General features: G+C 40.9%; 1 long non-coding RNA gene across 3 annotated transcripts in view; it reads right to left on the bottom strand.

Annotated features, from left to right (window-relative positions):
- The window catches only part of LOC148343150 (uncharacterized), a 105791-nt gene that overhangs the window by 73149 nt on the left and 9580 nt on the right, over positions 1-23062 (bottom strand). The window lies entirely within an intron of this gene.

Here is a 23062-nt window from a genome sequence, read left to right as displayed (position 1 = left end):
TGAGTTAATTCTGCCCTAGATTATGAGTCGCCACATTTAGACCAAATATCAAAGCTCATAATAAATTAGATTTCGTTACTATTATTAGTAATACATTTTCTAACACACTTTGTTTAAAATAATCCCATTTGAATTAAGTTCAAGCAGAATACCCAGTTGCAATTGGATGTAAACAGTGTCAATACCAAATTCAATTCCCATCTGATCCACATTATACATTTGAAACAGATTTAAAAAAAAAAAAAAATCACAATTTATGAAGAGGCACACGTATTTGTATCGAATGAGTTGGTTTTTCAGCCTTATGCGGAATCTGTGTTGAATTCTGTTTCATTCTGGATCTGGTGGAAAAACCTTCAAGGAACCAATATTGGGTGCTTGGTGGACGTCTGCGCTCCTCTCAAACCGTTTAGTCCATGCGTCTGTGACAGAAATGATGGCGCCTCCGCCGACGGCAGCCATGTTTCACAAAGCATACTTTGATAACAACAAAAACAAATAACACAGCCGTCCTCACAGGCAGCCCCTTGTCGGGGCTCGGTTCTGGACTCCTGAACCGAACAAAACAATTGGTTACAGATTGAGGCGGGCTTCTGTTTTCCCCAGGGGGATGGGTTAAATATATCGCAGGAGTGAACGAGAGCGCGGCAGCAATAACAGTGGAAATGGTGAGAAAGTATTTGAGAGAGGAGGAATGAGCGAAACGTGGAAGAAATGGTCAGTGTGGGAACATTTAAAGGGAGTGGATGGAGGAATCATTTGCGCATAATGGGAAAAAAATAACCATGATATGATGAGAAACTATTGAAATGATGATGTCAACGCAGCACTGACAGATGCACAAGAATCGATTCTGTGAAAAAAAAATCCTCACAGTTTTGTAATGTTCAACTGTAATGATGTGGTTGAAAAAGGATGAAGGAATTTAAAATCTTTGCTCGTCTGTGTACAAGAAGCCAGCAAAGCTCAGATGTTGAGGTGATTGAAGGGGACAATTTCAATTAACGATTCAAAAAAATCATCCTAAAAACCACAAATTGATACTTGTTGAAAAATATGCTCGGAAACATGCTGGGATGAACGATTCAAAAATTATCGTGGATCACTTTGTGGATTAGACGACAGTGTTCCCTCACTACTTTGTGGTTCGGTTATTGCGGCTTCAGTCTATTGCAGGTTTCCCTCGCTATTTTGAGAGGGGTTTTTTTTCTATTTTTCTTCTAAATCAGACCAGACCAAAAAAAAAAAAATTATTTTTTAATTTTTTTAGCGGAAATTGGTTTTACAAACACAGACACTATGAACATTCGAGCTCGTCCTTCCCCAAAGTTCCCACCGTGGGTACGTTAAGGAACGCTCCAAAGTGCCCCAAAAAAATGGAGCACTGGATTTTAAGCGCTTCCCCAGAATTTCATGTTGCGTTTTGTCCATCCTGGTCGGTTGAGAAAGCCATGACCACCGTTCTTCTTCGTCTTTGTCTTCTAAATGGAAGGCAAAGACGAAGAACAATAATAACAATGACAGAAGAAAAATGGAATGGAACGAAGTGTTCCAACTTCAGGCTCCGCTCCGTGTCACAAGGTTCGCCGTGCTTTCTCAAGTGTGCTTCATTCTTGAGAGTATGTACCGGAAAAGACCTGCAAAGGATTTGGATCAATTCCAGCTGCTGGCTCACACACCCACACACACACACGCACACACGCGCACCCCCACGCACACGCACACACATTTGCACCTACAAACAATATGGGGGGCACAATTTGTCCCAATCTTGAGAGATTACATAGTCTTTCAAAATCATTTAACACACTAAAGCGGTGAATCTGAAAACTAATTTGACTCAACATACACACGTACAAGGACACGGCACGCACACGCACACACAGACTCAAGGTAGGTAGGCAACGTGGAACAATGCATGAACAAACAAACCATGTCCAATCACAAGTCCAAATGGCGACAAGTGACAGTGATGTGACACGACAGGCATGAAGCATCAAACAATATGAACACCGAGGCTGGCGCACCATGCTGCATGTCAGCAATATCAGCCGCGTGACGGCTCAAGTCAGACATCGCCATGGCAACCGGCCAGCAACGACATCATCTGTCCACTGGGCCAATAAGAGAGGCTCTCCAAGAAGGTGTTGTCTTATTCATGTCAACAACCAAAGACAATTCTTGTGTCAAAATAATTTGAGAATTACCACAAAAAAAAAAACAATGCTACAACGATGCAAACAATATTTCATCAGAGTGTCATTGCTTTAAAAATAATATGATTTACAGTGAAACCTCAGTTTTTGTGATTCATCCGTTCCAAAGTTGGCCTAAAACTGAATGCTACAAAAACTAAAGTAATCTTTCACACAGGAACTAAAACTGGGGATGATTGTAGAGTTTATAAATCTGTGTGGGCCCTTGATTATCTATATATTTATTTTTTTAAGCGAATTTTAAGAAGCACATTTGTTATGGGGGTATTGTAAACATGATTTCTACTACAATGGACCCTCGTACTCACGCCTCGTCATCCACTGAGTCTCTTCTTTTTTTGTGATTTTTTTTAAGTATTGTTTTTTAATTTTGGGGGGAGGAAAAAAAAAGAAACCTTCTTTGACGGGGAAACTGTAAATTTGCGCTTGATCAGCGTTTTTGGGAGTTTACAAAAAAGAATATCACAGTACATTTTCATTTTCCTGTAAGCGGATTTTCGTGAATAGCAGGGTTCCACTGTATCGTTTTAAGTTGTCATATCACCATTCACCACCAGATGGCAGAAATGGTTTTGTTGCACTTGCAGTTTTATACAGCCCTACACTACAACGTCGGATTTTTTTGCAAATTTGATTGATGGGTTCTAACATACCGGACAAACATCATACCTGAATCATATTAATATTTTGAAAACAATGAGTTTTTGCAGTCAATGTTTATTTGCTGTTCAGCAATTTTTTGACGTCTTTGGATGGTAATTTTTATGCTTGAGAGTCCATTGCACAGGGAAGACAATCAAATCACAGTATGTCTTATTTTTTTGATCGTTAAGACCTTTTTCCTTTTTTGTTGAAGGCTGGATCTTTTATACAAACAATTGAAAAATGTAATATGAAAAATTAAATGTAGTAAGATACTTTGATTTAAAAAATAAATTAATAAATAAATTCTTTTGTCGATATTTAAAATGGCATTTAGTCGTATCATCTGGTTAGGAAGTGTATGGTTCTATGTGCCCCCCTCAGGGAACACCCAAACCTCGCCTTGACAACCCTAACTAGTGCTGATGAAAAAATTATGTCTCCCTCCAGCAGTTTAGCTGCCCATCCCGGATCTAAGCGGTTCAAACTGCTATGCAAATTAGCTTCAAGTATCTTCTGATAAATGGATAAAATGGCATGGAAAACGGCAAATGCCTGTGCATCATAAACAGAAAATGCATGACTGATTCCCAGAAATATCTACTTTTAAGAATAACTCGATACATAAAACAAAGTGAAATAAATATGAATCACTAGTAAAATGGATAAATTGACATTAGACATCACTTTTAGCATTAGCCTCTCCTCCTAAAAACATACGTTAGTCATAGTAAAAAATGTGTGTATGTGTTTATTTTTAAATGCAAATATTTACTTTAATCACGACTTTAATACTGCTTAAGCGAGGGAAGTAAAAGGCTTCGGCACGTTCAGATTTACAGGATGTGGAAATTCAAGTTCAATGGAATCGTCTTATTTATTCATATTATTTATTTTCAAATAAGGGAATTTTATACAGCTATGACTTAAAAAGACATTGTATCGCAAATTCATGTTTGGGCACTCGATCCTCGAGGAGATTCATACACACAAGATGTCATCTATCAGCATTAAAGGTGTCACTTTCTCCTCTTTAGTTGAGCTCAGCAGCCCATGGTCACATGGGAGAATCGAACAGCAGCTGTGCCAAACACACACTGGTGCTTCTATGCACCAATGTATACATTTACTGTTGGCCAGAAGTCTTAGAATACGCGGAAAATGAGTGGAACTGATGAAAAAACAAGCAAGCAGATCAGCACTGGGGTCCCATGTGCGAGATCACGCCGTGGTCGCACTTGTGATGCGTGACTTTTCCCCAACATTGCGGAACACACAAATGTAAACAAGCATACAACAAAGACGTCCATGTCTTCATTGACTACAGGAGAAATGCTTAAAGTGACTTCAACCCCATTTAACAGTCCACGTACATGCTTACATGGACATGTGCACGCAGGCAGGTCAAAGAAAGAAAATGCCGGGGTGATTTTTTTTATTTATTTACTTTCTTTTATAAGGTGGATTGGAACAGGGGATGTTGTCATTAAACTGGGGTGCAAATGGGACGTAAAGTCACGATTTAACGACACATGAGTGGAAATGTTAAAGTAAAAAAAGGAAAAGGAAAAGGAAACAGAAAAGGGGCTGAGAAATCCTTGAATATAGACAGAAAATTATGCTTTACCAAAAATTTGGGATATTAATTGAAAATACCAATAATAACAAAATGAGTGAATATCAAAGTAACTAAAATAAACACAATTAAATAAGAATAAACTCATAACTGCTATAACAGAGGATAAACAATATTTTAATTATTAAAGTATTTTGTATTTTAGGAGAAAAATGTTTCCAGGACATAAAGCATCAGGAAAGTAAAACTTGCATTTACGTAAAAAAAAATAAATCGGAGGATAGAATGGCAGACCAGTGGTTAATTATATATATAATATAATATATAATTAATATAATTAATTAAAATCAAAGAGAAATTCATGATTATAAATCTTATCCAAGATAAGTTTAATCATGGAGTACAATATGAAATATTTTTTTTTTTTAAAGAAAAACAAGGTGTAATGATTTATTTGCATTTACTTAAAAATCTGAATGTTTTCTAAATGATACATCCATAAAACGTATTAAAGTGTTGTGCTTAAAATAAATAAATAAATAAATCATCAGTCTTCCAATTACATTTAAAAGAGAGTTTGTGTTTCCTGTGTCAGCAAAGACAGCCGTTGTTAGCCTGGGGCACTTTGACATTTAGCATGCTGTTGCATTTTATCGCAAGCGCGCACGAGCCCACTTATGCAGCGTAGCATCTCAGGCGGCCCCGCACCTTTAATGTGAGCCAACCTGAGCAAAGGAGTACATTATCTCGAGCAGCCTTGGTCTTGATAATGATACTTCTCCTCATCTGTGGGCAGCAGGATTATCAGGTTTACCCGCTAATGTCTTTAGCTATGCTACTGGTACTGACGCGCACACTTTTTACTCAGACACGGAAGATGAGACACATCGTATAGAAAGGCTTTTATAGCGTTTATTCAATATCCAGCTAAAGGTCCATGTGCCAATTTGCTCTTTGCCCAGACGAGTAAGCTAATTCACTCGTAGGACGACTGTGTCTTACCAAATTATTTTTTTTGCACTCTTTATTATGTAATTAAACCTTAATAGAAAACTACTGTGCTGCACTACAAACACTCCTAGGCCCAACTCACGCATAATCTCCTGCCTGATCAAACCTTTTTGATGGCAAACAATTTGAGCACTTCACATCATATCCGTCAAAAACAGTACTTATACTCGTACCTTCACCAGAAGGAACAACATCTGGCCCACCGCATCATTTTGTGGCTGACAAATGCAAATTAAGTGCATGTTTCTTAAAATAAAAAATAATATATATAAAAATTGTCGTCACTTTTAAAAACCTTGGGGTTGTTAATTCCACTTTTAAAATAAATATAATGCTATTTGAACGCACAGTTATTACTGGCCTCTAATTTCAACACTAGTTATTCATTAATGTGTTGTGTAAATGTAATATGAGACCAAAAAAACATTTATTTGGGCTCACTGAAGAAAACCATAAAAACGGCGTGACCCCTGACCGGAATGAGTTTGACACTGTGCTCTTGATGCCAACTAGTATTTTTTTTTTTGTTTTTGTCATGTCTCTGGTAGCACTATCACACAATTGTCAAATAGTGCACAGTTAGTCATAGATGTTCTACTGGTATGCTAAAAGTTGCCATGGGATGCACATATGGATGGATAGAACAATAAAAATATTAAAAATAATAATAGAGATTTATGGAAAAGACCTCTGAGCCTTAATTTGATATCCTTGCAATAAGAAGGCTACACATGTTGCACAGGAATTTACTCGCAAGTATACTAGTATAGTATAGGTTTTTATAGTAGAATATTATATTGTAGCTAGCCAAAAGTGGTACCAGTAAGAGAAAAAAATACTAAAAAAGAGGACCAAAGAGCAAACGAGACCTTAAACTGATATCAAGAATATGGAATGGATGCACATACGGCTTTCCATCCAGTGCATTCATCTGGCCAGGCCTTGCTTTGTGTGCGTCTCGGGTGATGAGGTCTGCACCCATCTGCTTGTGTGTGCGTGTGTGTGTGTGTGTGTGTGCTGTATGTAATCTGCCTGAGACAGGCTCCAGTGCTTAGAGGGGCCAGACTGCAAACACTGCACAGGGATGAGACACCTGCCACAGGGCTAAGACCAGAGCCTCCACATACACACACGCACACACACAGATGGAGAGGCCACGGTTACCATGGACAAAGCAGTCCACCCGCACTCAATCACAGCTCCGGGTTTGTCATATTGACTCGTTTCGCTGCTCTTTCAAATCATATTTCCACTACACCTTCCCTAGTGTGTGTTTGGATTTCCTATCCCCGTGTTGGAGCCACCAGTCCTAATTAGCTGCTATTAATCGTCCACTGAGGAGGAAGTACCATTTGACAGTTGCTCCTTGTACGCCATGCTGCTAGTGAGGAGGGGGGTAGAAAGCTCCACTTATCCTCATCTTGAAGTCTAGCTTTGAGCATCTGCTGTCAGAGTGTCAGGTCTGAATTTAGCAAATGCCCAAGCACGAGGTGGCTGCGTTCAAAACGCCCGACGCTCAAAGGAGTGTCTGTGGAGACGCGGCTCGCCGTGCCAAATCCGAGCTGGCTAGGAGCTCCCTATAGGCGAACAGATGGCCATTACTATCATTTATGACTTATTAGCGCCTGTAATCCTACCTGCGCGCGTCAAGCACGTTCCGACACTTTTCTTGTTTGTTTTGATTTTTTTTTTGCATCATTTGAAACAATCATATGTGGCGGAGCAGTCTGCATTGCAAATGTATCTCTTTCATGTTGCCTTTATGTTTTGTTTTTCGTTTTTTTTAATTCACAGGTGCAACGTGGTGGATTAGTGGTCAGGATGTTTGCTTCAAAGTTCTCAAATCACAGCTCGTCTTCCTGCCAGCTTTCCTCCAAAGAACATTGAAGAGTCGCGGCAGCCAGAACTGTTACTTTTTCAGACTGATCTGGCAGAGCAAAGGTGGGATGCGCAACATGTCGGCCTTAAAAAAAGATCACCATGGTTGTGTTTGATTGACACTTAATATGTTTTTGCAGTTGTGCAGAACTGCACTGCATCATGTAGATATACCTTAGCTGTTACCTTAGGTTTTTGCAAACACAATTCACGTTGCAGAACAAGGAATTCAGCCGACATTATCTGGGGAAAATATGCTAAAAAAAAAAAAAAGTCGCACGAAATTTGTGTACACATACTCAGCTAGGCACACATTACTGCATTAAATTTGGGGGCTTTTTCTTTACATTTGTGCCTTTTGTGGATTTAAAGTACAGTACAAGGGACACGACATCTGTATATGGGCCTGTATTTTAGTTTGTGAATATTTAATATTTATATATAAGTTTCAACATCTTAGTTTTTTAAAAATATAAATATAAATATAAATAAATATATATATATAGTATTTTTTTTCAATCAATAAGGGTAACATTGATTAATTTTCCTTTCTCTACGTATATGCAGCCAACAATATTACAACTAATATTTTGTTGTTTCGATTCAGAGCCACATTAATGTTATCATGTTATCATTTATTTATTTTAATTTATTTATTTTAATTTAATTACATGATTAGACATTATATAAATTACCATCATCTCAATCAATATACTTGACATGATAAATATTTGAGTATGAGTGACGACAAGATGCCACCATAGGACCAACAAAGCTGCGAAAAAATTCGAGTGTCCTTTACACTTTGATGATACTGACAGAAAGATATTTATTTAGAAATAGGTTTGGTTTAGCATTCACTGCTTCTCATGCCTTGAGCTGGATTCTCAACTTTCCTGTGTGGAGTTTGCATTTGAAGATTTTCTGCCCGACCACCAACATTCCAAAAACATCACCCGAATGAGCACAAGCGCTATAGAAAACAAATTGATGATACAGCGCACTTCAAAGAGTGTCAAATTTCAGATGACGCTTTTGTATCAGATCAAGAAAAGAAGGTGCAAATGCACCGGTAAGTTTGCTCAGTTTACATTGTACCAAATGTTACACTTGCTGCCACTGACAAACAAACACGTGATGGCTCACATGGAGCAGCCAAGCAGGTGCGGGCATTGACGTTTCTGCTGCGAGCAGGCTGCATCTGTCATGTGGCAAAGCAGAAATAGCTCCAATCAATGTCCCCCCTCGGACACACACCCACGCATACAAATGCTACGCTCACACATGCAAGCGCGCACACTAGGTGTGGCTGCTCGCCAGCAAACGAGGATCGGCGAGGTAACCTATCCGTTAGAGCGATCGATTAGCTCGCCCGTGCAAAGCCAACATGGCTGCAAGCATCCTTCTTGAATTGTATCTTTGGACACATTTGCATAAATTTCTAGTTTTGACCATTTCAGCTTGCCATGGATGGATTTGGAACGATACATACACCCAAAATTGCACCGTTTTTCCGCTATGAGGTCCAGTCCTGTGCAAAGGTCATAGGTCACCATTGCATTTGTTGTTTTAGCAATGCCACAGCAATCACATACAATAAAACTTGACGCCCACCAAATCCTGCAAAGACCTCATTCGTGCAAGTGAAAAGCTTTCATCAATTTTTACATTTGGGTTTGTTTGTCCATTTGTTAGTTAGTTAGCAGGCTACTTCACGGCTGATAGAGAATAAAGGATTACATCGAATTACTTGCGATAAGAATACATACAATCACCAAAATGGATCGAAATCCAATTGGTGTACAAATGTAATTGATTTGGAATGCACAATTCCTTGACACGATATTGTGGGGATTTTTTTTTTATTCATTTGCGTAAACTGCCTTTGTCCATTTAGTAATAGTAATGTAATACAAGTCTTATTGTCGCCTGTAAAAAAGGTAAAAAAAAAAAAAAAACAACAAGTGGTGACCTATGATTTTTGCACAGTGCTGTAGTGTGTGTATGTGCTAATAGAATTACATCATGGCAGTGTTAATTGCTAATCAACTTACTAAGATAGACGTTTTTCTGACAGTACGGGATTGTACCATGAGGGCGACAAAATTACCGTAATTCAAATTTTTGGGGCGAAAACAGGTTCGAAAAGTGAGTACTTTGTTTCCACACTGGGCAGGAAATGTAACTTTTATCCTAACTTTTAAAACTTCAAATTGGACAGGCGGTAGGAAACCTTTGAGTCAGTGTGACATCGCCATTTTGCAGCAGCTAATTTGTCACAACTAATTTGGGTCTGTACGGCTGAGCTTTCTATTGAGTCGTGATTTTCCAAATGGCACGTTCGAACCACAAATCCCCCCCCCCCACCCTCCAAGTCCCCCCCCCCCAACCCTACACACACACACACGCACGTACACACCATCATTTGTGACCATTTGGATGTGAGACAAATAGACGGGCAGACAGAGAGACAGAAGGAAGGCAGATGACTGGCTTTGACCAGCTTTGTGGGGAGATGTGTGCAGACGGACACGCAGACACAAATGAGTGTGGACAAACAGACAGACAGATAGACAGACAGAAGGTAGACTCTTGTGTGTTTTCGTGTGTGTGTGTGTGTGTGTGTGTGTGTGTGTGTGTGTGTGTCAGCGGATGTCAGACCAGGTTGTGTGTTCCTGCGGTAGCAGAGATAAGAGAGAGAGAGAGAGAGAGAGAGAGAGAGCAGGAAGCTCCTCTCCTGGAGACAGATGGACCGCCATGCTGTGGACACACAACCACACACACACCCACGGTGACACACACACGGTGACACACAACCGTTCAGACAGCAAGAGAACACATCAGAGAACACCAACATGCCTGCCTAAACAGGCATCCTGGACACACTCGCGGACGGAGTTAACAAACCCAACTTTGCCCAACATATCATCCCAGAGCAGTAAATCGACAGAGTGTATATCGCGCGCACCTAACAGGTTTTAATCATGACATCATCAGGTATATGGCAACAACCTTGTCACACCCAACCTGAGAGCTGCCGTGGATCTAAACGACACCAGGTTGTCACACAGGATGTGTTGAGCACATGCGCACGCTCACACACTCAAACACATGTTCTGATCTACCTTCTCGCGTGTTTTGAACACACCACGAGCTGGAAGAGTCCTCACAGCAGCATCACACCCCCAGTTTGCGTGCCTCGGCGAGCAGGCGTCTGGGAAGGTGTGTGTGTGTGTGTGTTGTAGGTGTGTTTCGCAGGATTGCCAACACATCTCCTCACAGCGAGAGCCCTATAGGAACAGAGACATCTGTGGAGTGAAAGGACGCCAGCTTGCGTGGTCGTCTCGGGAGAGGAAGAGGGAAAACGGGAGGAAGGGGAGAGAGGGCAGGAGAGGAGTGTCCTATTTAGTTTAGATAGAAATGTCATGCGATATATATTGACAGCGCTTTTTTTTTTTGGGTGTCCCACCATGTACTGTGAGATGCTGAGCTGTTACTACGGGAATTTGTGCACATGGGTGGAGTTTTCTTTCTTTTGGCATTTTCGTAGATGTGCGGGTAAAAATAGGCATATGCGCTGTTGAGGGAGTGAACAGCCGACTTGATTCTGGCCAATGGAAGCGGCTCCCCTCATTCTCTTTAAATTCTGCGCAGGTAAGGCGAAATGTTTACATGGCAGAGATCGGTACGTGCATAGTACACTGCAGGAAGAGCTCCCCATGATGTAAAGTCGGCTGCTGCAAAAGCTTCCACCCTTGATCGTGCAATACGCACACCTCACCAACGCACACAAATCAGTTATGCCACTTTCAGAGGGTTAGATGCACACTCTCGTCATATTGTAAGCAACTTAAATTTCATGAATGAAACGCAATGGCAGCCGCCACACACGACCGCGACGCTCGGAATGTAGAATATATCACAGCATCTGAACCGCAACTTAGACCTGGTTTCACCGTGTCTAAAATGTAGTCGGTTTTCTATCACCAAATTGTCACGTGCGCCAGTAGTCTGCCGGATTGCCTGGTGAGGCCCAACTCAGTCAAATTCCCAAACACGGTAAACTACATTTGCCCTGGCACAAAATTAAAGATGTGCCCGTTTTCATGGCGGGCGCACGTGCGCCTATCTAGCAAAATAAGGACCAATAGTGTTTGGAATCTGTCGCACGTGCTTATTTTCACTTCTTTTCATTTGAGCCACTCTGTGATGTGTACAAAATGGAAAGCAACCTTGCAAAAACTACTTTCCAAGGACCTACTAAAAGCGGGCCCATGTACGCGTATCACAGCATCAACAGTTCTTCCATAAAGCTGCAAGGCCGAGCCCCGTGCCGCAAATAGAAGTCGATGAAAATACAAGCAAATGTCCTCATTGTGTGTACAAGTGAGCGCTCTGGAGCAGATGTGCCCCACGGCACCTTGGGAGTATATGAGCCGGGCAACGGGACACAGGTGCACCTGCTCTCTGCTCTCCTCAAAAGGTCAGCCAAAGTCAGACGAGCGCACAACCTCACAGTGCATGTATGTGGAGAGAAAGTGGAAAAAGGTGCAAAGAAGGACCTGCACGCAGCCTATTCTTGTCAAACACCGCCATGAAGCCCCTCCCCACTTCTAAACAGCCATCATTACCACACGTGGCTCCGCCGCGTTTGCCAAAAGTGCCTTTCCACCCATGTGCGCAGGTATACAGCAGAAGACATGTGCAGCCGGACCGGTGCCAGGCCAGACAGAAGGTCCGCAATGATGTTTCACTACATAGATTATGCAGATTGTGTGACCGGACATAGAGAGCGCAAAGTAGTCGGTAGCTGGTGAAGAACGGGTGGGAAGGAAGCGATGAGGGATGAGGGGAGTGAGCGAGTGAGGAGGGAGGGCTGCGTGCAGGCTACAGCTGGCAGAGGGATTCCCACAGCCAACTGTCAGTGTAGAGGAGCTCCTTAACAAGCACACAGGCCTCTCAGAAAGGAGCTTTAAAGTGGCCACATGGCCTGGCCGCCACTGCAGAGCCGAGCCCAGCAGCAGGCAGGCTTTACTGGGACCCTCACACACACACACACACACACACACATATTGGGTTGGTTGTACACAAGCACTGGTGCACACAAGCTCAAACAAGATTCAGTCGGCCAGCTGCTGACGGGGACAAGAGCGTCCAGAGCGTTAAATCTGTGCATGTGTGTGTGTGTGTGAGACAAGAGCAAAAGAGCTAAAAGCTTCTTGATTTTTTTCTTTTTTCTTTCTTTTTTAATTGTGACTGCGAATGTCCACGCTTAGCGATACACATGGTGCAACCTCAAAGGCCCAACACGGTCCATTCTGCAACCACAGTTCACACGTACGACTAAGAGCAATCGAGTTCTCGATGAACCGAATGCAAGCAAGCATGTGCCAGACTGAGTCGAGATTTGAACGCAGAACATTTCAAATGTGAGGCGGGCAGAGTTTCTCTCGTAAGAAAAGATAGCTATGATCTGTTTCATGATCATGAAGGAATCAGTCAATGTTGGGTTATTCCTACCCAACACGTTGGGTTGAGGGTGTGACCCAACACGTTGAGTCAAGATTTTGATCCAACAACGAATAAAAACTACCCGTACTGACAAGCTGAAGCTACCAAGAAATCACTTTGCAGGGTTTCAATAGAGATGTAGATAGAAAATGTATTGATTCATTTGTGTTATTAATTTACTATTTTCACTGTGGGATTTTTACGCCATGTATGGCACATTGTATGCGGCAATTGTTGTTTTAAATATATAAATATATAAACTATTCCATACTACCGTATTTTCCGGACTATAAGCCGCTACTTTTTTCCTAGATTTTGAACCATGCGGCTAATACGGCGGTGCGGCTTTTCTGTGGATTTTTCTTTCACCGGTAGGGGGCGCTCTATAGGACAGAAAATACGCTAAATAAATCTCGATTTTTCTTTTTCTCTTGGGTCTGTTCTGTTTTATTTAGCAAAATTGTTGCCGTGCTAAAAGGCACTGTTTTAACAATCTGTTTATGTACCTTTATGTGCATTCACAGTACAAAATCGTTGTGAAACATTAATTGCAATTCATTCCAGATTTTTTTTTCAGCGATTAATTTGTAAAAAAATAAAAAAAAATTTAATCACTCGACAGGACAATTTAAGTTATTGTACTTTTACACTTTTGCATCTCTGTAAACTGTGCTGTTCGTCGCACACTCCCTGAGCTCTTCCAGCTGCTGTCCTACTCATTTTCTTCTGAATCATCTTGAAAGCACTCATTTTTGCATTTATTTTGTTTTTGTTTTTTTTTTATTCCTCGAGGAAGGGAGGCATATCAGCAAGGGAAGTGGCTGATCATCAATCATGCTTCCAGTGAGTTTGGAATCAAAATAACTCCTCATGCCTGATGCAAAATACAGATTGGTTCTTGTTCTTTTTGTGGCTCCTTGATGGAAATCTGGGGAGGGAGCTCGTGGAAGAGACGCCATCACACATGCTCGGTTTGAACATTTCCCTCTTTTTGGAGACAGATACAACATGTGTTTTTTGTTTTTTTTTGTGAGCTTGCTGCATATAAGTTTCATTTTTTTGTGCATGTGGGTGTTGTGATCACCCTTTCCTCTCTGGAGTGCTTTTTGGATTCTCTTCATCCTACCAACTCACTCAAAGGCCACTCAATTAGGGACAGCTGCCCGACTGGTTTGCACTGTAGCATACGGGCTGTTTGAAAAATTCTGGTTGCTTTATTCAGCTACATTAGAAGGGAAGTTCCAAAGAATTTGTTGTAATTTATTTGTCGAATAAAATTTATTTTTTTAGTTCATATGAGCTACTAACATTTTGAGGTGAAAAAAACAAGAGTCAAGTCTAACTCGAACAAGTGTAAAATCATTCGCCTTAAGAATTTGGATTAAAAAGGCATTTTGTGTGTCAGAATATGCCCAAACACAGAGTGTGCAATATTCATTTTTAATGAAATTCTAATAAAATACACTAACTGGAAAGCAGATTTGCGCATGGAAAAAATATTCAACGAGGAAGACAAAAAAGAGAAAGTGGATCATGTTAATAGTGGTGTGCATTTATCTTTGTAAAATCAATTAAAAAATCTATATCTGTTTGAATATGCCGTTGGAGTTCTGTTCAATATTTTATTTATTGGCATGGAGTCTATTTAATTGTGTTCATAACGTAGTGACGAATATAATTTTTTTAGAAGGCCCACAATGTCACGGCAACGTGCAACCACAATAATAAACACATTGTGAAAGAATCCAACAGTGTCAGTTCAAAGTAAACAGCATCTTTCTCAGTAGATTTGTTTTAAATTTTTTAGATGGCAGTGTGCAGGTGTACCTAATGAAGTGAAGTGTATTTCCAGTGACAAAAGGTCTCTTGTTGTTCCCACCATCACTATGCCGGACCACCGCTGCACTAATGTGGTGGCATTAGCATTTCAAGGAGCCTCCATTAAGAAGGGCAAGAAAAGCTGCTCTCGGCAGGGGGAAATCCATTTTGTCCTGGGCTCCAACATCTGCTCCAGCCATCCCGGGGCCAGAAGGACGCTGGGATAAAGCCGAAGAGCCCTCTGATTTACTGTAATGACACACGGAGAGATAGACAGGCAGACGGGCAGAATGGGCGACCATATGCGGAAGCGCGGGAGGAAAAAGGGGAAGAGACAAAAACAACTTCTGTCTTGCTGTCTGTCCATTTTTTTTCCTTCTTTTTTTTTTTTTATGCGGTGCCTTCTCCGAGTGCTTATGTCAGCGGTGGGAAAGGCGGCGTGCCAGATTATGCTCTGTGTGAAAGTCCACAGTCGTGGAGATAATAATAGGAGAAGGTTGTAAAAATAGCACATCATCATCATCATCATCATAACACACTGCTGGACAGGATAAGAGTGTGAGAACTTTGCAGGGTTGGACATCATTTGGGTTTCAACCAAAAAGGAGAACGAGTCAAACAAGCTATGACTTACTCGCCATCAATCTGCCGCGTTAACATGAGCGCATTTGGAGCCTGAAAACGCAAATGTTTGAAAATAGATCTCAGAGAGGATATTTTTTTTATTAAGACACTAAAAACAGCAGGACACACTGTACGCACATGCTTATGATCACTTTCAGATTTGCGTTTGCATTTGTAGTAGTAAGAAGTTTAACCCGCATAAAAGCCAGAAAGCTGTCGAACGGTGGAAAAACAAGCAATTGCGAAGCCTTGCACTGTAAAAACAATTGGGTTAAAAGTAACACAATTTTGTGTCAAAATTGGACCGATCCACTACTTGGGTCAATTTGACAGAAAATAACCCAAAAAACGGGTAGTTTTGTACAAGACAGCCCCAAATTTGGTCTGGTTTTTTTCAACGCCAAAAAGTCGGTCAAATTGACCCAATTAGTGAATCGGTCCATTTTTGACACAAAATGGTGTTACTTTTAACTCAACAGTTTTCAGAGTGTGGCGATTCTTTTCACTCACGTTTGAGTAACTGCATGTAAAATCTGTAAAAAAATTATTTTGATTTTGGAAATTTCTCTCTGTCAATGATGCATTTCATGCATCACACCACTCATCATATATTCATTGTGCAATGTCACTATTGTGACATAACGTGTGGCATTATCTCGCGATGCCGGGTTCTGTGTCAAATTGTTAATTTGTTTTCACCCCATGTAGGTGACCTTTATAAACTCAGCAATTTGCCCGCTTTGAGTATTAGAGCCGCAAGAAATGCAGGATGACGCCTGTATGAGATTTAACGCCTGACCCCCACCGTCCTATTGTGTTGAAAGCAATTGTCACTGTCCAATAGATAAAAGTGCTTGACTCAGCATATCTGTGATTCACATGGGCACCAGCCAAAACCATGGGAGAAAGAATTTTGGTTAAATTATAGAGGACCAAATATTTACTTCACTCAATAAAATTCACAAGTTTGTAAATTTTATATGGAGTGTCATTTTAAGTTATTGCCTGATATTTTGGGTTCTGCTATACTCCATTCAACGTCCAATTGTATTTGTTTTTTCATGTTTTCTTTCATTTATATATATATATATATTTATTTATTTTTATTTTATTTATTTTTTTTGTGGATTTTGAATGACATACAGGACAAACATAGTCCCAAAATATTTTGAGTGAGTTGGATTTTTTGTGAAAAAACGAGTGCATACACTTAATGTTGTTTTCTTGTTCCGCAGTTTTGTACCATCCTTGAATGGTCATTTTTATGCGAGAGTCCTTTGCATTGAAAAAAAAAACCTACAGATTGTGTTTATTTTGTTGATTGCTTCACGCCCTTTGTTGTTGTGTTGGGATAGTGGATCTTTGATGCATGCATTCTGAAATGAAATATATGAATAAATATATGCATTTATTTTGTACATATTTAAAACAGCTTTTTTTTGGTCATATATCTGGTTAGGAAGTGCATGGTCCTATGTGGCACTCCCAGTAGAACAGATTAAATATTGAAATTAAATGTAGCATCTAAATTGCCCATCGCTGCCTTATTTAACAACCATAACAATTCGATAAACGGCACGTCCTCAATTTCAACTCTGATGCAGCAATTTCTCAAGATGCCTGAGTGAAAGAGGATAGTGGAAGTCCAATGTTGGAGATATGTGAGATGATGAGCCATGTAATGATATAGCGTGTGACCAAAGTGATGGTCTGTGACCTTGTGGCGCCACAGTGTTGATATTTTCATGTGTCAGATTGGCGACAATGCGCATGATGAAAGCACATTCCCCTCAGACGAACACGAAACACTTCACAAGCAGTGGGGATGGCGTGACACATAACACAACGCCACAGTGATGGATTGCCGCACAGTGAAGCAGCAAACAAAAGCTGATAAACGCAATATATTTCGTTGTGTTCTCACTGCAGCTTATCTGCGCGCTTGGCTTGATAACTCATTGCAGTTCATCTTCATTTGAAATATATAGAAAGCGACTGCGGGAGTTTCAACAGATGATGTGCTGGGAAGAGCCTTTCAAAACAATAAGTCACAAACTGGCAAAAGGTAGTGGAAATGTTTAAGGTGAGCGGGGAAGTTTGGTTTGGAGGACCTTGGAAGCACAGTTTCGGCAAGGTAGTTTTGTTGATATTGCTTTTTATACGTGAGGCAACACCTCAAAGCATTTACAGATAAACAGCGAAAGACAATCAAAGCAAACCAAAGAGAGCAAAAGCAGCTAAGAATTATTAAAAGAATGAACCTTGACAAGATTTAAAGGCATTTTTAAGCACAGTAAAAAATAAAAAGTAGCTTTCCAAAAGGCAAATTTAAATAACTTCAAATTAAAATACTGTATAACATGGAGAAAGTGTAATTTTTTTTAACCTGGATTTAAAAGCCTTACCACTTCTGTTGGCAGCTTGTGCCATATGTGTGCAGCATAACAACTAAATGCTGCTTCACCGTGTTTGTTTTGAATTTTTTTTCATTCATTTGGCATTAATTGACTGGAATCCGCAGATCTAAAAGCCCTACTTGGTTTATATTCAATTACATTTTTTTATATGTATTTAGGATCCAAAGCAGTCAGCGATTTATAGAACTTTAAAATCTATTCAGAATCAGAATCAGAATGGCTTTTATCGTACTGTGTACAATAAGATTGGATAGCTCCCCTCTCCAGTTTTATTTATACATATATAGACAGTTTGGTTTTTTTCCATTTTAACCGATAGGAACATCTATTATAGGACGACATTTACTTAATTGGATAACTCCTTCAGTTGGAGTCATTCCAAAAATTCTTCCTCACCAAACTCAGTCAAGCATGCCTTTATAGACTGCGTGCCGGCTCAAATAGGCTAGGGCCTGCCCCAAACTGTTCCTATAAAGTTGGAAGCACAGAGCCCAAAATGTCTCGGTGAGATGAATAATTAAGATTAACAGGCAATTGGAACACAATAAAAGACAACACAACAAAACACAGGCGGGCCCAAAAAGGTGGTCAAAGCCTGACTGATGGATGTCTTCACTGTGTGGTCCAGACCTTCGTCATCCACACCACTCGGCCCTCTCTGTTTATCACTGACTGACTACTTACACACGCACACGCGCGCGCACACACCACAGTCTGCATTACTAACAATTATCTGTGGTGTGAGCTCACACATAAGGCACCTCAGAGTCTGGGCCGGTCATACACTACCAACATGCGTGTGCTGCAACTTGAACTGCGCTGTACGTGACTACAAAAGATTATTGGCGCCTCAGTGAAAAAGAGAACATAAGCAGGGGACGCCCGCTATTTATGGGCGGGAAGTGACCATATAGAAAAAATATGCATGTATGCCCATTGAAATGCATTGGCTTAAAAAAATACTAACAATAAATAAATAAACATTATTTAAAAACTCTGATAAACATTCAATATGCATTTTATGTAAAAAAAAAAGGGCGTCATGGGAAAAAAATATAGATAATTTTTATTTTTTTTTTCTTGAAAAATAAAAATCTGTAAATATGCAAATCTGCAGGTGTGGAACCAGAAGTCAGATTTGGTGTTGACCATATAGTGGAACAGCTCCAGTAAGTCCAAAACAAATTTGGGGGATAAATATGACGATATGCTCTTTTAATATAAACATAATGCCTGACAAAATGTTTCAGTCAATGAGCATCAAAACAATTAACACACTTTGCTTTTCAGGGGGGCTAAGACATATTTTATTTCTAAATATAAAGTAAGATGAGATTCCATTGAATATATATTTTTTTAACTTTTACCCCATTAAAGCATGAACGCACTTTAACTCATTTACTACTATTGACGGCTAAAGACGATGTATTTAAACAGGATTAATACAGTATTATTATGCTTACAATTGCTTTCCATATTTACTATTATTATAATATCAAATATTTGATGGACACAATCTAATCATAGTAATAGTTTTTCTCATGAGTGCGGCCAGAACACGACTTCGTCTAAAATAAAAAGAAGACATGTGATGAGGGGGAAAAAAAGAAGCAGAAGGCTAGCTTACAAGCTATACTTAAAAAAAAAAAGGAGGGCTTGACGTCGGCGTCTTTCTGCTGGAGGATCATGTCCAGTGTACACACCCACACGTACACGCGCACACACGAGCACGCGCACACACACAGCCAGATGGAGAGCAGCGCTAAAGCTTAGTTTAATGACAAAAGGACCCTCAATCTGGACACGGATTTATCACTCACTTTAAAGTCCATCTGCGACAAGTTTGGACTGTAAACACAACTGCTCAGTCTCGCTGCCTTCTTGGGCTTTCGTGTTGGAGGAACTTAGCAACTCCCTAGAGTGCGCACACACACCCCCACACACACACACATTCCTGCACATATTAGAAAAAGGAGCGGACAGGGTGGTGGTGTGACGCAGTGCGATGAGGAATGACAGCACGGGACTTTACATTGGTGTCCATGGGGCGGGAATCACATGAGATTTACATTTTTTTTTTTTTCGGGTGATGGTGGGGCGGGGCGGGGGGGGGGCGAAGACGAGTGACAGCACAGAGATAGACTAGCTACCTATTTATAGCCCGGGCCATCTGCAGAGCTCCCTCTTGTCTTTGGTCATCCTGCTCACAAAGGCTTGGAGGCAGATTCCAGCAGCCCAGCCGCTCCACCATCCATTCACTATTCATTCCCGAGCCGGCAACACCATATGGATCCGGCCCCACTGCTGGGCCCTGGCCGGCCCGCTTCTCCCACTCCAGCTCTCTTTCTGCAGATTGACATGGTAATGAAGCTTGGGTGGCTCGCTTTTCTTCTTCTTCTGCCCTCTTTCTTCCGACGTCTTCCCCTCTTCTCCGCTCAAAGGAGCCGCCATTGAACATGGCCGGACCCCCTCTCCAAACGCCCCCTCCTCATCCTCCCTCCTCTTCTTTTCCAAGTGGTCCAGGGCTTCTCCTCTTGCATACCCTCACAATTAGAATGAGCCTCGGCAGATCGCCACCGAGGTTCAACAATGCGGATGTACAGTAGATGTGTGAGTTTTCATGAACCCCAGCTGACTTTGAACGACAGACAGTACACTCTGGACTATCGCAAGGCATACGAGGCGTGTCAGAAATGTTCCGGGCCTGCATCATTTCTGACAATCAAGCAACACATCTACAAAGAGGACTAATGGGTAAATGAAGTTTGACATGCGCTTCATGAACCAGTTGTATTTTTTTGACTCCTCTGGATGTCACTCTCCGTTCAACATTGGGCTGAACGCGACTTGACATTTCATAAACCCTTTTAATTCAACTAACAGCGCCATCTAGAGGAGTCAAAAATACAACAACTGGTTCATGAAGCATACTTGAAGCTTCATTTTGCCACCACTAACAAAGTGATGTTGCAATTTTTGGTGTGGTAAGACAACTCATGGCTGCTTTACCATGACAAGGCGGCAGCTCACAATACCCAGAGCATCCGATAATGTTTGGCCAAGGCGATGGTCATTAAGCATCTGTGGCCTTTCTTTACGGCAATTATTTAGTTGTCAAAAATACAGAACAGGCTACACTTTGTAAACCGTGAAAAAGCAGAAGAACGCTGTCGTTGGATTTTGCCAGTAAGACTCATCAACCGGTATTCTTCATGTCATCCTGCTGTCTGACAATCATGCAAAAACACTTCTGGGCTATAAATATAAAACAATCCAATGAATAAAGCTGTAACTGAGTACGCTTTCCCGTGCCGCACGATGACATATTCTCATGCCGTTGCGCAAACCAGTTTGAAATGCGCTGTCGTAACTTTGCAACCTCGTGTTGGGACTGTTGGAAATTGAGAACCCTCGGTATACAGTACATCCCCCTCATGCACTGATCCACAAGCGTCGAGTTGTGACAGTCAGCATGCACTCAGCTGCACCGCATCCTCTTTTTTCCCGCTCATATCCTCTTTTTTTAGCTTGACCATCAGTCTTGAGTGATGGCCAACTGGCAATAAAGCGGAAATGGAATCAGCGGGGGTGGTGGGTTGGTAGTTGATGGGGAGTGAAGGAGGGGGGGGGGGGTGTTAAATGGGGATTCCACTCAAGGAAGCTGTTTACGATGCCACAAAGCGCAGCCCCGTGGGGAAGGAAGACAAGTGTGAAACGGATCTCAAACAAGAGCTTCTGTCAGCTTCCCTCTGTCCCACTTTGTCTCGTCACTTACGACGACAAAAGGAGGCTCTTCTGAATAAAACGCACGCTTCAATGATGACTTTTAACAAAAGCCATATATTTTACATACAGGTATGACTTCTGTTTAACTCATTGGCGTCTGTAAAAAAGACATTTGGTTCCAATTTGTTTCTGCTGTTTTTTCATTATTTGGGGATCCTCATTTTTCTACTACTACAATGCTGTACATGCCTGCGTTTGTTTGGAGATCTTGTTTTGCTTGGCAAAGTCGGGTCAAGTGATTGTTGAAGTCAAATAAAACATGATGTCACTTATGTAATGCTCCATTGGAAACGGCGCGAAAAGAAGACGCGGCCTTTAAACGACGCGTTAAAGTAGTTTTGATGCGACGCTCTCGGAAATAGGAGCCGCTACAAGAGTCCTTTTCTGTCCCTTGATGTATAATCAGCATGAGTGTACGATTGTGTATTGGTGTTTATTTTTGTGTTTGTATGGATTGAGGCTGGATTTAAGCATGAATCAAGTGACACAATTTAGATTTTTTTTGCTTTCAAGAGGAAAAATTAGGATATATATCATGGAAGAGTAAATAGGGAAAAGCACACATGGAATTGAATGTATTAAGAACGATATTTTCGCACTCAAACATCCAATCACAGCGTTTGTGTCGTTTTCTTTTTTTTTTTTTTTTTTTTGGACGGGTAAAAAGTCTGAAAATCATTTTATTTGCGTCCAAAAAAAAGAACTAACTACCATATATGTGTTATTTATTCAATTTTAACATCTGTGCTATTTTTCTTCATCAAAAACATACAACTACAAAAAAACAAAAGGTTGGAGGGTGGATTAAAGGCATTTCTATTCATTTCAATAGAAAAATGGATTTGAGACAAGACTACATATTAATTGAGTTACAAGCATGTTTCAGATTTAACTTGGGTACAACATCCAACTAATTTCCATGTGTACATAATGGGGTCATGGTTATCTCTCAATAAGAGAGAATCCATGAGCAGCGTGGAGTATCATTGGTGGGCTGCGGCGGCGCAGTCACCTTGGGATCAGTGCAGCAGCCCGAGGCGGAGGCCAGCCTAGTTAAGCATGCATGCTGTGCTGGGCCCAAACCTAATTAGGTGCCATCCCAATGTCAACACGGCCGATAGAAGACAAGACTTCTTCTCCTAAAGCCACGCTGGGAAAGGCCTCCAAAGAGGCGCCTTGCACGGCCCCGGACCATCGACAAGCTTTCTCTGCAACAACATATAACATGATCCTGATACACGATTGATCGGATGTTTCACATTTGTTTCACATTTGTTACGGAAATGTTGGTCTTTTGTCGTGATGAAACATGGGATAGAATTGTTGTCACTGCCCTCGAGTCATCTTCCATGAAGCAGGAAGTAGCCTGATCATGGACACTACTCCTTACATTTGTTTAGTTGGCTCTTGTTATGGAAATTAATTTTCTCTCTTTGTTTGATATATGATGGAATCATTAGCAGCATATAAATAGGATAGTCTTGTTTTACATTACTCATCGTGAAACAGGATAGATGGAATAACGACAAAAAAAAAAACGATTTTTTTTTTTTCAAAATTAAAGCAATTACGGAATTGTAACA

This window comes from Idiotropiscis lumnitzeri, chromosome 1 (assembly GCF_059441095.1).
Source record: "Idiotropiscis lumnitzeri isolate Australia: NSW breed Sydney's pygmy pipehorse chromosome 1, RoL_Ilum_1.0, whole genome shotgun sequence".
Taxonomy (NCBI): Eukaryota; Metazoa; Chordata; class Actinopteri; order Syngnathiformes; family Syngnathidae; genus Idiotropiscis; species Idiotropiscis lumnitzeri.
Note: the sequence above shows the minus strand (reverse complement) of the source record. Positions and strands in the feature narration are given on the sequence as shown.